This window comes from Lycorma delicatula, chromosome 3 (genome assembly GCF_047948215.1).
Source record: "Lycorma delicatula isolate Av1 chromosome 3, ASM4794821v1, whole genome shotgun sequence".
Taxonomy (NCBI): Eukaryota; Metazoa; Arthropoda; class Insecta; order Hemiptera; family Fulgoridae; genus Lycorma; species Lycorma delicatula.
In genome coordinates this window covers 193119307-193132637 of record NC_134457.1, presented here as the reverse complement: position 1 = coordinate 193132637, position 13331 = coordinate 193119307, and the positions used below count along the sequence as shown (strand labels likewise).

At 26.8% G+C, this 13331-nt stretch overlaps 1 protein-coding gene across 1 annotated transcript in view; it reads left to right on the top strand.

Annotated features, from left to right (window-relative positions):
* Window positions 1–1133: 1133 nt before the first annotated feature.
* LOC142322313 (cGMP-dependent protein kinase, isozyme 1-like) overlaps window positions 1134–13331 on the top strand; it is a 257621-nt gene continuing 245423 nt past the window's right edge. The window contains exon 1 of the mRNA XM_075361250.1: window positions 1134–1239. The gene's annotated coding sequence lies outside the window, so the exon portion shown is untranslated. The remainder of the gene's footprint in view (window positions 1240–13331) is intronic.

Sequence of the window (13331 nt, the reverse complement as noted above, 5' to 3'; positions counted from 1 at the left end):
AGGAAATGGAAAGGGGAAAGGAGAAAGAAGAAAAAAAAACGGGGAAAGAGAAAGAAGAAAAAGGAAAGGGGGAAAGAGAAAGAGGAAAAGGGAAATGGGGAAAGAGAAAGAGGAAAAGGGAAATTAGGAAAGATAAATGAGGAAGGAAAGGTGTGAAAAAGGGACAATGGAGGAAAGAGAAAGAGAAAGTGGTAAAATGAAAATGGGAAAAGAAAATGGGGAAAAATAAGAGTGGGAAAGGGAAAGGGGTAAAAGGGAGAAAGGGTAAAAGGGAAAGGTTAAATTTTGTGAAATTTCGTAATGTTCATTTTGTTAATGTTTTATCAAACTTTCAATTGTGATCATTTAATATATATATATACTCTAATCTACCAATAGCGAAGCATTGCTGGGTCTGCTAGTTTATTATAAATATTTTTTAATTTATTTATTAAAATTACGGAAATTTTCAAAAGAAATCAAAGAGGGTTATAAATGTTAAAAGCAGTAAATCATAAATGATGGCCGAAGAAAATCGTAGAAAACGAAACCAGTCGATTGTAGTTTACAGTAAAGCAGTGTATGAAAGGTGAAAAAGAAAGGAAAGGATAATAATATAAAGCAGTGTGTTTGGAGGGGGAAGAAGAGGAGAAGAGAATTAACAGAAAAAAAAAACCGGGAGAGTAACGTAAATAGTAATAAGAAATATGACATCAAACCCCTTTTATTCTCTTTGATACGTTGTCATTCATGTTCTACTACATACGCGAGTAATTTTTATAAGTTTTTATGTATACACACATACGTATGAACAAGAATTTGTGAATGGGTGCGAGTACTTCCAAAATAACATTTATGAATAGCAATCATACATGATCATGGACCATCACATCACATCACATCAGATGGGAAAAAATACAAAACCGATATTTATTAATAAACACAAATGAATATTAATAATTATTAAGATTTAGAGAACAATTGATTGAAAGTTAAATAACTAAATAATAATAATAAAAAAAAAAATGTTTACAGATTGCAATATTGAAATGAATAGACTTGTTATTTATGAAGAGAATAGAAGTAATTTAATAAAATTCATAACCAATAAGAAAGTGCTTTGAATCCCCACCATTCATTTTTTATTATGTCCATGCAATGTGAACATCTCACTCTTGTCGGTGTATACTCTGTCCCTCCAGTCTGTACCACAAATAGCTGATAGACATCATTCTTCAACACCTGTTGAATAAATTTAAGGTAAATATTTTAATATATTCATAATAATTAAAGTAATAAACAATAAAATAATTTAGCGTACATACGATTAAAAAAAAAGTATAATTAAATTTGATGAAACTTTCTTAAATTGTTTAATACCAGGTTAGATCTCCGGCTTTGGGTCTTTATTATTATTATCATTGTAATTATTATAATTTCGCTTACAATATTTTTAAATATTTCACAATAATTTCTATTATAATATGTGAATCGAGTTAAAAAAATGAATTAATTAGTTACTTTTATTAGCTTAATTTTAATTTTTGCTAATTTAAATAAACAAGAAACGTTATATAAAAAGTATTCATAAAATTCTTTATTTGCATACTTGATATTTTTAATCATTATTTTCTCCTAAACACTTGTAATCTAAATTTATGACCGGTTTCAAATATTACATTTACTTATGTATTTACACCATCTAGGTAGATCAGTTAAATATATATTATCAGCATTATACATATATATTTAATTCCCGTTTCAGATGTAACCATTTTTATTATATGTAGCTACATTACGTAAGCCGCAACATAGGAGAGAAAGTATTGTGAATTTTCATAAATTCACAATACTTTCTCAATAATTTTTAGATATTTTTAAAAGTACTTGAAAGCAAAGAATTATTTTCAGTAAATGTCAATCATTATTTTCATTTCTGTTTTTAATGATAGATATAGCAACATCTACCTACATTACAAATTTTTTACTCATAACCCAAAACCTATATTGTCTATCCAACACTAAGCTGTTTATTTTTTTCGGTTTTATGAAATACTAAACTTTACTTTTTTTTCAAGAAAAATGAACAAAATATAACCGACAAAGTACGAAATATAGGCCTTCTCTTCTCCTTTTTTGATGGAGAAGATGATCCTTTTTTGATGGGATTTTGATTATTTTATTATTTAATTTACGATCTAAGATATGATTTATTAAAACATTTTTGATATCATACAATGCTTAAAACAAAAATACCCAAATATTTTTAATCGGATTTGTAAATTATATATTTTTGGGTAACTGAAAAAAAAAAAAAAAAATTTAATCAGATTAAAAATAATTTTTGCTTAATTAAGATTTTATGTATTCCATTAAGAATATTAGAAAATAAATAATATATTTCCGTACAGAATGAATTTTGTTTTAGTACAATTTTATCTTTGTAAAATATTTCATCATCTACAGTTTATTTTTTCTTATCTTCCTTGTACTAACATATCAGGGGATCGCAGCTAAAAATAAAAATGAAATTTAAGGTAAATTATGGTTTTTACGATAAAAAAATGTACTAAAGTTTATTTGTTATCATAAAAAAAAAAACAACCTGTTGAGGTACTATCAACAAATAAAACCAAATGAACTACTATTTTTGCTACTATTATTTTTCTACAGCTGGATTCTTTAACCTGAGTTATCAAAGGGAATATATATAAAATAAAATTTATGAATTTCATATATAAACTGTACAGATATAAATAAAATAATAATCTTAGAAAACTAGAAATTATGGTAAAAATTAAGTAATGATTTAAAATTTCTCTTAATTCATGTCAACATTTTTAATAAATAACTTTATAATTAATTTTACCATACCTAATCTTTTAAGTTATATAATTTTATAACTGTTGATATATCAAACTATTACGAAATTTCAACTGACCGTATTAAAAATATGCAATAACAATCACATCTAATTTTTTTTTATTACATATTTTTCACGTTCTGATGAATACTTATATTCTAACTGTGTATTTTAGACACAATGCTTTGGTATATAAATGAAATAATTATTAACAATCTAACATTAAAATAAATTTTTTTTTTATTGAATATCTGACTGAATTTTCAAAATTTAAATCTAAAATCTTACTATAATTTATTTGTATGGTTATTATTTTTTCGGGTAACTGCAGGTAGATGCCTAATTTCAGCTACCTTTAACTGCAAGTAGATGCCTAATTTCAGCTACCGTATTCTTTTTTTGATGATAAATAAATTTTGTGTCATATAAAATATTCGAAGCTTTATCAGGATTCAAACCAAAGGAAAAAATATAAAAAAACACAGGACACCCGACGCGTTCGTTATCCTCAAGGTTGTGAGAATATTAAATACGGGTAATTTACAGTCATTAAACAAAACAAAATTAGCTTTTTACTTCATTATTTTTTTCTGTTGCCATGGTGATAGAAATGTTATGAAGCAAAATAATTAATTTTTGTTCCTTTAACGAATATCTTTAATATTTAACCCACAAGTGGGCTAGAGCCTCAATCTATGGCTTAAAACCTTCCCTGGGATAACATGAATGTATACTGAAAATTTGAAAGCAATCGGTAGGTTGGTTTTTGCGTGATGCTGTTGTTGCAAACTAACAGACAGGTCCATAAACTTTCGTATTTATGAATGATATATATATAAAACAAATATTTGATACAGTATACTAAAAATTTACAATGCTAAAGTGTACTACAAAGTATTAAGTGTACTAAATAACTAAGTGTACTAGTGTAACATACATTTTTTCCTGTTTAGCCTTCGGGAAGCATCGTAAAGTATTACTTCAGAGGATGATATATATGACTGTAAATGAAGTGTAGTCTTGTACAGTCTCAGATCGACTGTTCCTAAGATGTGTGGTTAATTGAACCCAAAGAACACCGGTATCCGCGATCTAGTATTCAAATCCGTAACAAAGATCCGTAAAATTCAAATCCGTAAGAGTGTAACTAAGTGTACAAAGTAATAAAGTGTACTACAATTTTTTTCTAATGTAGAATAATGATATCGTGACAGTTTCAAACTGGGATATAATAAAATTCAAGTCCTTAAACATTAAATGTAATCTTCAAATTCATGTGTGTCTGTCTGTGTCACCATTAAAAAATCATTTTGTAAAGTTTATCTACCACTTACATCATTATTACAACTTCTAATACCTCGAACAAAAATAATTAATTGACAGCTTTATTAATTCCAGTTCAAAAAATTTGTTGGAAATATTTGGCAATAAGCAGTTTAAAATTTAAAACCCAAATTTTTTTCAACTAATCTGTTGTCAGTCTCTTCAACATGTTGTTTATTTGACTACATCAGCAAATGTAGATAAATCTTAATACGATGTGACAGTTAAAAAAATCAGACTGATTATTTCTAAGATTAAGCGTGCTAAAAAAGACAGTGGTAAATTTTTTCAAGTAATTTAAATCCAATGAATAAAACAAATTATTGTTTTATACAAACGAATAATGCTAATAATAGACTTATCTTTTAACCGCATAACTTGTTAAATATCTATTACATACGAAAAAACTAAAGAATAGGTATTTTAATCTATAGAACAGTTCATAATATATTATCATAAACTAATTGACGACGTTAAGAACTTATATTAAATAAAAAACGAAAAACATTCATATTTATAAGTTTAAAATTAACGTACAGGGTACACAACTCGATTAAAGTAATGCGTCTATGAAAATAGATTTATTAATACTTCATTAATATATCGCGTATTAATCTCTCATTTTTACTTTCTTGTACGAAGTAAGGGAAGTATTGTGATCGCGAAAAATTTCGGTTATCAGATTTCAACAGAAATATCTATTTTGACCATCCCTGAATCCATTTTAACTAGTTTTGGCGTAACGTCTATACCTACGTTTGTACGTACCTCACATAACTTTTGGATTTAGACTGTTGTAACATCTAGTTATGCACCTCCCCTTTTGACTGCAATCTACTGAACCAAAAGTGTCCAAAAAAACCCAAAATCCAAAACAAATTTTGATTTTGGAATTTTTCTTAACTGCAGTAATAAGCCCTCATGAGAGATTTTCAACGATATATCTAAGTGATTTTAATTGGATCCAGAGTTATAGCCAAATAAAACTTTAATTAATGAAATATTTGGATCTTCATCTCCTTTTTTTACTTTCTTTTTTTATTTAAATATATTGATTTATTAATAATTATTAACTCTTGATTGTAAAATATTTTTTACAATTACATAAGTGAATATGTAACAGATTTGGTCAAACATGATTATTTAATATTAATTGAAAGTTATAGTTTAGAATCGTAATATTTTTGAATTTTCTTGTTTAATTTTATTTAATTATTCTGGAATTTCTGTTTAATTTTATTTACATTAAAGCTGACTAAAAAGTGACTGAAAAATAGATCCTCACAAGAACAACATATACACTGAGGCATACATTCCCGTACTTTAATAAATTGCAAAAATTTCTTATCTTTTAGTTTATTACTCCTCTGATATTGTCGGACAATATTCTCCCTGTCGGAGTTGATCATCATTGTTTTTTGTTGCCAATCTTTTAATCGCTATTTGGTCTGATATAATTCTTCTGATCTTAATTCGTGTACACGTTCTCTAGTTTTCAAATTTTCTCTCTATATTAATCATCCTCTTTTAATACTTTTCTTTTTTCTTTGGTCTTAACGTTTTCTTCTTTTTTAATAATTGCATAAATATTTTATGTTAATAAAAACGTCCACTTTATTAAAAAATTGAAGGATGTATCTCACTTTCAAATGAAATAAGTTTAAATGCAGTGCAGCAAAAAATGTGTATATGTAATTTGACATAGTCATATGATGTTCACATCAGATTTTTATTTAATACATTATTTTTGGAATATGACTACAGCATACATCACAACACAACACAGGACAGAAAGAATAAAAATCTTTCCTTGAAAGTTTGAAAATATAAGTTTATATACAGTAACTATTTTATTTTGATAATGGTAATAGAATAATTATTATTTTTATTTAAGCGTAAAACAATACATTATATAAATAGAAACTTTAATGAAATAAACATTATATCATGCTGCAAACAATGCATGAACAATCGCGCGCGGACACATTAAAACCAAGGATAACAGAGAAGGATTTAATGATTACAATAAAGGAAATATATTTAATTAAACCATGGAAATAATATTACGTAAAAATAAAACATAAATTTTCAATGAAGTTTTATTAATTTTGATAGGTATTGTTAGTTTATGTTGCATTTGTTATTACATTTTAATAAATAAAAATTGATAATCTGATTCCTAATTAATTTCCTTTAATTTATAAAACTCTAAAAGAAAACTCTTTTAGATGTTAAAAATATATATTTGAGGGTAACATAAATCGAAATTAAATGAAAATATTCTGGATTAATTCATATTACTCAACGGTTCCCAACCTGGTCTACACCATAAGTAACGGAATTTACAACAATATAAACACCAACAGCTGCTGTTGTTTATGGTTAACGTTTAAGTATACATATAAACATAGATGAAAATATAAATATAAAAGTGTGCACAAGTCAATTCTGCCATGCATAAAAATATCTGCAATGATTTTTTTTAGGTCTACCAATATTTTAAAGAAAAAATTAAAACGATCATTAAGCCTTTCGTCTGCTAACGATAAAGTTACGGTTAAACAACTTTTCAACTTTTTACTTCTTTGTACGAAGTAAAGGAGTATTGTGATCGTGAAAAATTTGGGTTTTCAGATTTCAACGGAAATATTCACTTTGACCATCCCCATTTCGACTAGTTTCGGCGTGACGTCTGTACGTACTTATGTACTTATCTCGCAAAACTCAAAAACGATTAGCCGTAGGATGTTGAAATTTTGGATTTTTAGGACTGTTGTTCATCTAGTTGTGCACCTCCCCTTTTGGTTGCAATCGAGTGAACCAAAAGTGTCTAAAAAAACCCAAAATCCCCCAAAATTTGGATTTTGGACTTTTTCTTAACTGCAGTAATAAGCTCTCATTGAGATTTTTTCAACGATATATCATAAGTGGTACTTATTTTCATTGGTTCCAGAGTTATAGCCAAATAAAATTTTAATTAATGTAATATTTGGGGATCTTAGGGGAAGGCAGGTTCGAATCAGACATCTCCTTTTTTAACCTTTTTTTTTAGTTTAAATGTATTGATTTATTAATAATTATTAACCTCTCATTGTAAAAGATATTTTACCGTGAATAATAATTCAGTAATAACAAAAAAAAAAATTATGAAAAAATATTAGAAGTTTTTAATAAAATAAAATTTTATGTACTTTTTATTTTGTGTAAATGTAATTTAATAGACGTACAAGGAAGTCACATGTTGCCCACATCAGATTTTTAAAAAAATATTGCAGTAAGCGTCTTTTCTATAAGATGGAACGACATGTATGGGAAAATATTTTACATAAAATTCTCCTTTCCGAAATTACAGCCTGTAAATCTTGGAAAGCTGTAAAGCTTATATACGTATTAAACACAAGTATGTGTGTTTATATACGAGGAACACACATACAACACACACACACACACACACACACACACACACACACACACACACACACACACACTATATATATATATAGGATGCAGTTCAGTAAATTCCTGAGTTACCTTTGAAAATAGTGGTTAAGCTTTTGTAAATACTATAATATATTTGGTATCGGGTAAATTTTCTGGAATCAATTATTATCGACAACTTCGTTTACTAATTTATTAAAATTTTCATATAGAGAGCTCAATTTATTAAATTTTCTACAGAATAAACGTGGTACGGTTCATAGAACTACTAGTAAAGAAAGCTTCTTGTTTTCTGAGCAAATTTCCTTTTTCAAACATAAACAACGGATTAATTGATGTTTGCAATAAAAATTAATTTACATATGAAAAACAATTAAATCTATTAAGACATTAATAAAAACATCCAGAAAAATTTATGATGCTTCGTTTAGTTGCGTAAAAATATAGCATGTTTTTACGGAAGGTAAATCTATATACTTTTTTTGTAATAATTAAAGATCTGAAATTATTTCATTCTTAATACTGCCAATTGATTCAACACAATATTGGTCACTAGCTCAAAATGGTAATTCAAAAAATAAATCAATAGATAAGACTATATAATTAATCTTGTGTGTATACTACACGATACTGTATGCGGTTACGATGAATCATTTACCTCAGATGTAATACACGTTCTAGGCAGTCACGTAACCGTGAATTTGTAGCACCGTAACGTTGATTTCACCCTCAGTTACTTCCTGTAATCAGACGCCGTTGATAAGACATCAATAAATTGACAATGAATGTATACACATGTATAAAACCGTATTGTATTGTTTCATTTGAACACATTTATTTGTTCCATACTCTCATATTCAGGTCACAATAGTTTGGCCTTCTATGGACAAATTTGCTACTGCCTTTTGTGGAGATTGAAAGCGTGATTGGAATGTATACAGATTTTGCACATCATCATAACAATATATCTTTGAAATATTAGGAAATTTATCGGCAATGATCTGTATAATACCTGTTTGCAACATGTAAATAAAGATATAAGAAAATAAAACAAATCAAAACTCGTAAAAATGTAAATGTAGAAAAACAAAATCAGTAAATATTTAATAAAAATCTATTACATCTCTTGCTGTTGAAAATAATAATAATAATTTTTTCTTTCTTAAATAATAGAGAAATTAAAATTTTTATTGTTATATAAATTAATGGTTGGGTATGTCGTCAGAATCTTCGCTGTTCAGTTACGTGACGCCAGCGTCATCATTTTGATAACATGATCTTGGGATTTACATAAGACGACAAGGTTCAAATCTAATGACAGGTTTGTCCTGTATCTTTTATCCGGGCTACAATTCTGATTGTTATACAATCAAAATATGTAATTCAGATAACAGTTCTGTTTTAGACTGGTTAGTCAGTGGGGAGGGGGGAAGAAAAAACAAAGCAGGTCGTATCCAGATTCACAACTAGCTGGGAAACATAATAGTCAATAAGAATTAAATAAAAAAGAATAAGAATTAATTTAACAAAAAAAAAAAAAAAGAAAAAAGTAATTAACATTGTCATTTAACAATTAGTAATTGTAAATAATATGTAATAATAATAATAAATTTAAAGCAGTTCACAGTCACTAAGATATTTAGTATAGAAACGTTTTTTAATAGAAGTAGTTAAATTCAATTTTTATGAGATTTTATTGAAAAATTACATTCTCATAAAGTGATCTTTGGAAAGAAAAACTTATTTCAAATAAGTGTAAATTAAGGATAAATAAAGGATACAAATATGGAATTATTTTTAATAATCTAAGAGAAACATCAAGAAAGTGACAAGATTACTAAAAATAAAAATAAAAAACAATTCCAGTAAAACTGGGACAAAAAAAAAAACAAGACAAAAAACCGGATTTTCTAATACCGTTCTATCAACAAGACGGAAAAAAAAAGTGTAAAAGGTACGAAAAACTAGGCTTGTTCGATAAAAAAAAATTTGGATTATTTTTTTTATAAATATTTGTTCCTTCAGTTGTTTTATTACGTTTTACTTAACTTGATTATTAGTAAAGATTTTATTTAAATGCAAAATAAAAATCATAATAATTAAATAAATATGTACAGAAAATAAATAATAATATCTTTTTAATATTCATCAAACCGTGACCAAGTCTTCGTATTATACGAGTAAATGTTAGTTTATAATAAAGACAAAGAAATTTATTATTTCAATAATTTTGAAACATTTCAACTAGTTCTCTAGTATAAAAGTACGTTTTACAAATAATAATCGAACTTTATTTGTTCATTGTTCAATAATTTTACAATAAAAGAATAAAAGCTCATTATATGCGAGGTAATAATTTACCAAAGATGAGGTGAGTTTTGAAGATTCATAAGATTTAAAAATAATTTTTACTCTGAAATTAATGAACTGAATTTATTAGAATCACATTAACAAGTTTTCAAATAAAATTCGTCGATTAGATAATACGCATTAATTATTGTTAAGATAAAATAGATTTAATTAATATTTATGATGTATTATCAAATTGAATTCATTATAATCGAGGATAGATTCAGGAAGGGATATAGAAACCAAGGTCTCTCATAAATAACTATAAACATGATAGTGTATGTGTATCCACCAGTACACGGGTAGTCTCATGTACTGGTAATATAAGTACATCATCAATTGCCGATATTATATAATGTAATTTATAGAAAGCAATAATAATTTTATAGAATGCTTCTGAAATATCTGACGAAAGGAAATTTTCTAACGCACTGACATAAAGGCGGTGGAAGTTAAATAATTTTAAATTGAAATTGTAGAGCCTCTAAGTATTTTTCATTGATTATAGTGAAACGAAGGTGAGGTGGGTGAACGTAATTTACATTTCCGCTTATCTTTATAACGGAAGAAAAGAAGAAAAAAAAAACACTTTTAATTTTTAAGTACAATTTCTTTTGCCAATCCACAATCTGCAAATATAATTGTTATTTTACATAAAGAACATAGCATTCATTTTTTGAAATAAAATAGTTTTAGAAAAATTCTACATATATATATATATATAAAATATTATATAGGTAGTTCATTGAAAAATATTAAAAGAGTGTCTTGTGTATCGTTACAATTGTTGTATATCTTAATGGTTTTCCAATTAAGTAATTCATTACGAGAATATTATTTTAATCATTTTAAATTAATTACTATTCCCAAATTTGAATTAAATTTTTGTAACAAAATTTACGATCACGAAACACAAGATATGAAACATCAGTAACAGTAACTGAAGTTTCGGTTGAAGTTAATACTGCATTTACTGAAGTAAATTTTAGTTATACGAATATCTGTCATCGACAGTTAACAGACAGCAAGCATTGTTTCGATGCGGTAGCATTATAAGTTAGTGAAAACAGCACAACAGTGAGTTGCATAACGTCCGTTCTGCATCCCACAGGTTGGTATAATTCTGGCAGTGCCTGGTGGACTGTGGACACGGTCACACTTCAATGATAATGTGGCTCATTGTGACGTCATCAGACTGAAAACGAGGCCAAACACCGAATTGTAATTATTATCAGACTACTGATATAGTACTGTCATACTTGACATCTAATGCTTACTTTACTCGCTTTTCGCTATTAAATATTAAAATTAAAAATAATTTACTCAAAGTATGAATTTTTTTTTGGGAAGGGAAAGAAATAATATTATTTTTTTTATTTCAACCCAAATGTATATACTGCAGATGCAGTAGAATTTATTTGATTATTTACAAGTAAATAAATTTTGTTTAAATTCACAAAAACAATATCTTTATTAAAGATAATTGAACTTCTATTCTTGCAATATAGTTCTCATTTCTTACAAAAAAAGTAATTATATTCAGTACTAAAAATTTATAAGTAACAAGTAAATAAATTACAAAATTTTGACGGAAATAGAAATAATTATTAATTTTAAAAACAAAAACTTGCTAGTTTATAGGTAGATTTCTTAAAGCTACCTATTTTAATGGGTACCATGATTGACTTCCGGAAAATTTCGACATATCTTCGCGTTTCACATCCCCCAGACTCCAAAACGTCAGTTCAAAATTTTATATATATATTCACTTTCTTGTGGACACAATAACTGCCGTAATTTTTGGCCAATCACTTTTAAATTTATACGTAAAATATAACGACCCAAAATTTCGGTCGAGTTCGTTAATGGGTAAAATCGAACAATTGGGGTGATAATGGGGGACTTTTTCGAACAAACAAAATATCGCTATAACTTTCTTATTAAGTAAAATATCGTATTCGTTTAAAGTTCTTACTATTCTTTGGATAAGAGCTTAACACTTTTCTAAGTAAAGTTTTTTATATCACCAACCATTAGCCCAGAGGGTGGAAAAAATTGGGTTTCGAAGACAAAAGACCTTCCTTAATAGGCACAATATCGAATAGGTTTAAAGTGGTCATTAGTCCACTAGACATTACCTAAAACTTTTGCTTGAAACAATTTTTGTTGTACCCAACCCTTACGGCAAGGAATGACTAAAATATTGTTGGAATTGTAAGAAAATGGAGTTTGTCATATTCTAAACATGTGAAACTATTTTTCACATGCAATCATTGACGTATTAAGTAAATTTGAAGTTTTTCCTAACGTTACGGTGGAAATCGTTTTTATTCCCTTCTTAGCACCGATGCTAAAATTTCCGGTGCTTTAATATTTTAAAGTTTCTGTTTGGTCTACCAAACCACGTTTGACATTTAAAGTTTAAGTTAATGTTTACATATATAAAACTGCATTAAAAAATTTATCCAGTAATTGAATAATTTAAAACGTAATAATAAAAAACCAATTGATAAATTATATTTATGCCGTTACTAATCATGTTTATTATCAGTAACAATCTAAAAAAATCATATTTATAAAACAGTCTGATATAAAATAGTTTATCTATGTTCAATGTTTAATTTTCTATTACTGTAAAACAGAGCGTAAAAAATCTTTTCAAGTAGAAATATTTCTAAAAATATTGCTAGGTACAAATCTAGTAATTACGTTGTGTATTCCTACTCCACGTATCCCATTTTTATTTCAATATTTGACATAAAATAAGATAAAATATATCAAAAAGTCGGTTCAACGGTAGTCTGTACGAAACAGTTTGTATTAACATATCGATTATTACATTAGAATTATTGTTTCAATTACTCCTGTGAATGGACATTTTATACATCAAATATTTCTCTTCTCAATAAGCTCGGATTATATTATTACAGATGTAACAAAGTTTTGCAAAGGTTATTAAAAACCTAGTGGCAGATTTAACACCTTTCAAATGATGTTTCGAAATTCTTCTAATGTATGGCATTATTCATGCGCTATAAATTTCTATTCGGGCTAAATGATCATAGCAGTCAATGCCCACACATCTCATTAAATAATAATAAAAAAAATCTGATGTAGACAACACATGACTTCCTTGTACGCCTATTAAATTACGTTTACACATTTAAAAAAATAATAAGTATATAAATGTATTTCATTAAAAACTTGCGATATTTTATCATATTTTTTTTGTTATTATTGAATTATTATTCATTGGAAAAATTTGTTTGCAATGAGAGGTTAATAATTATTAATAAATTAATATATTTAAATTTAAAAAAAAAAAATAGATTAAGTCTGATTCGAACCGATGTGCCTTTCCCTAAGATCCAAATATTTC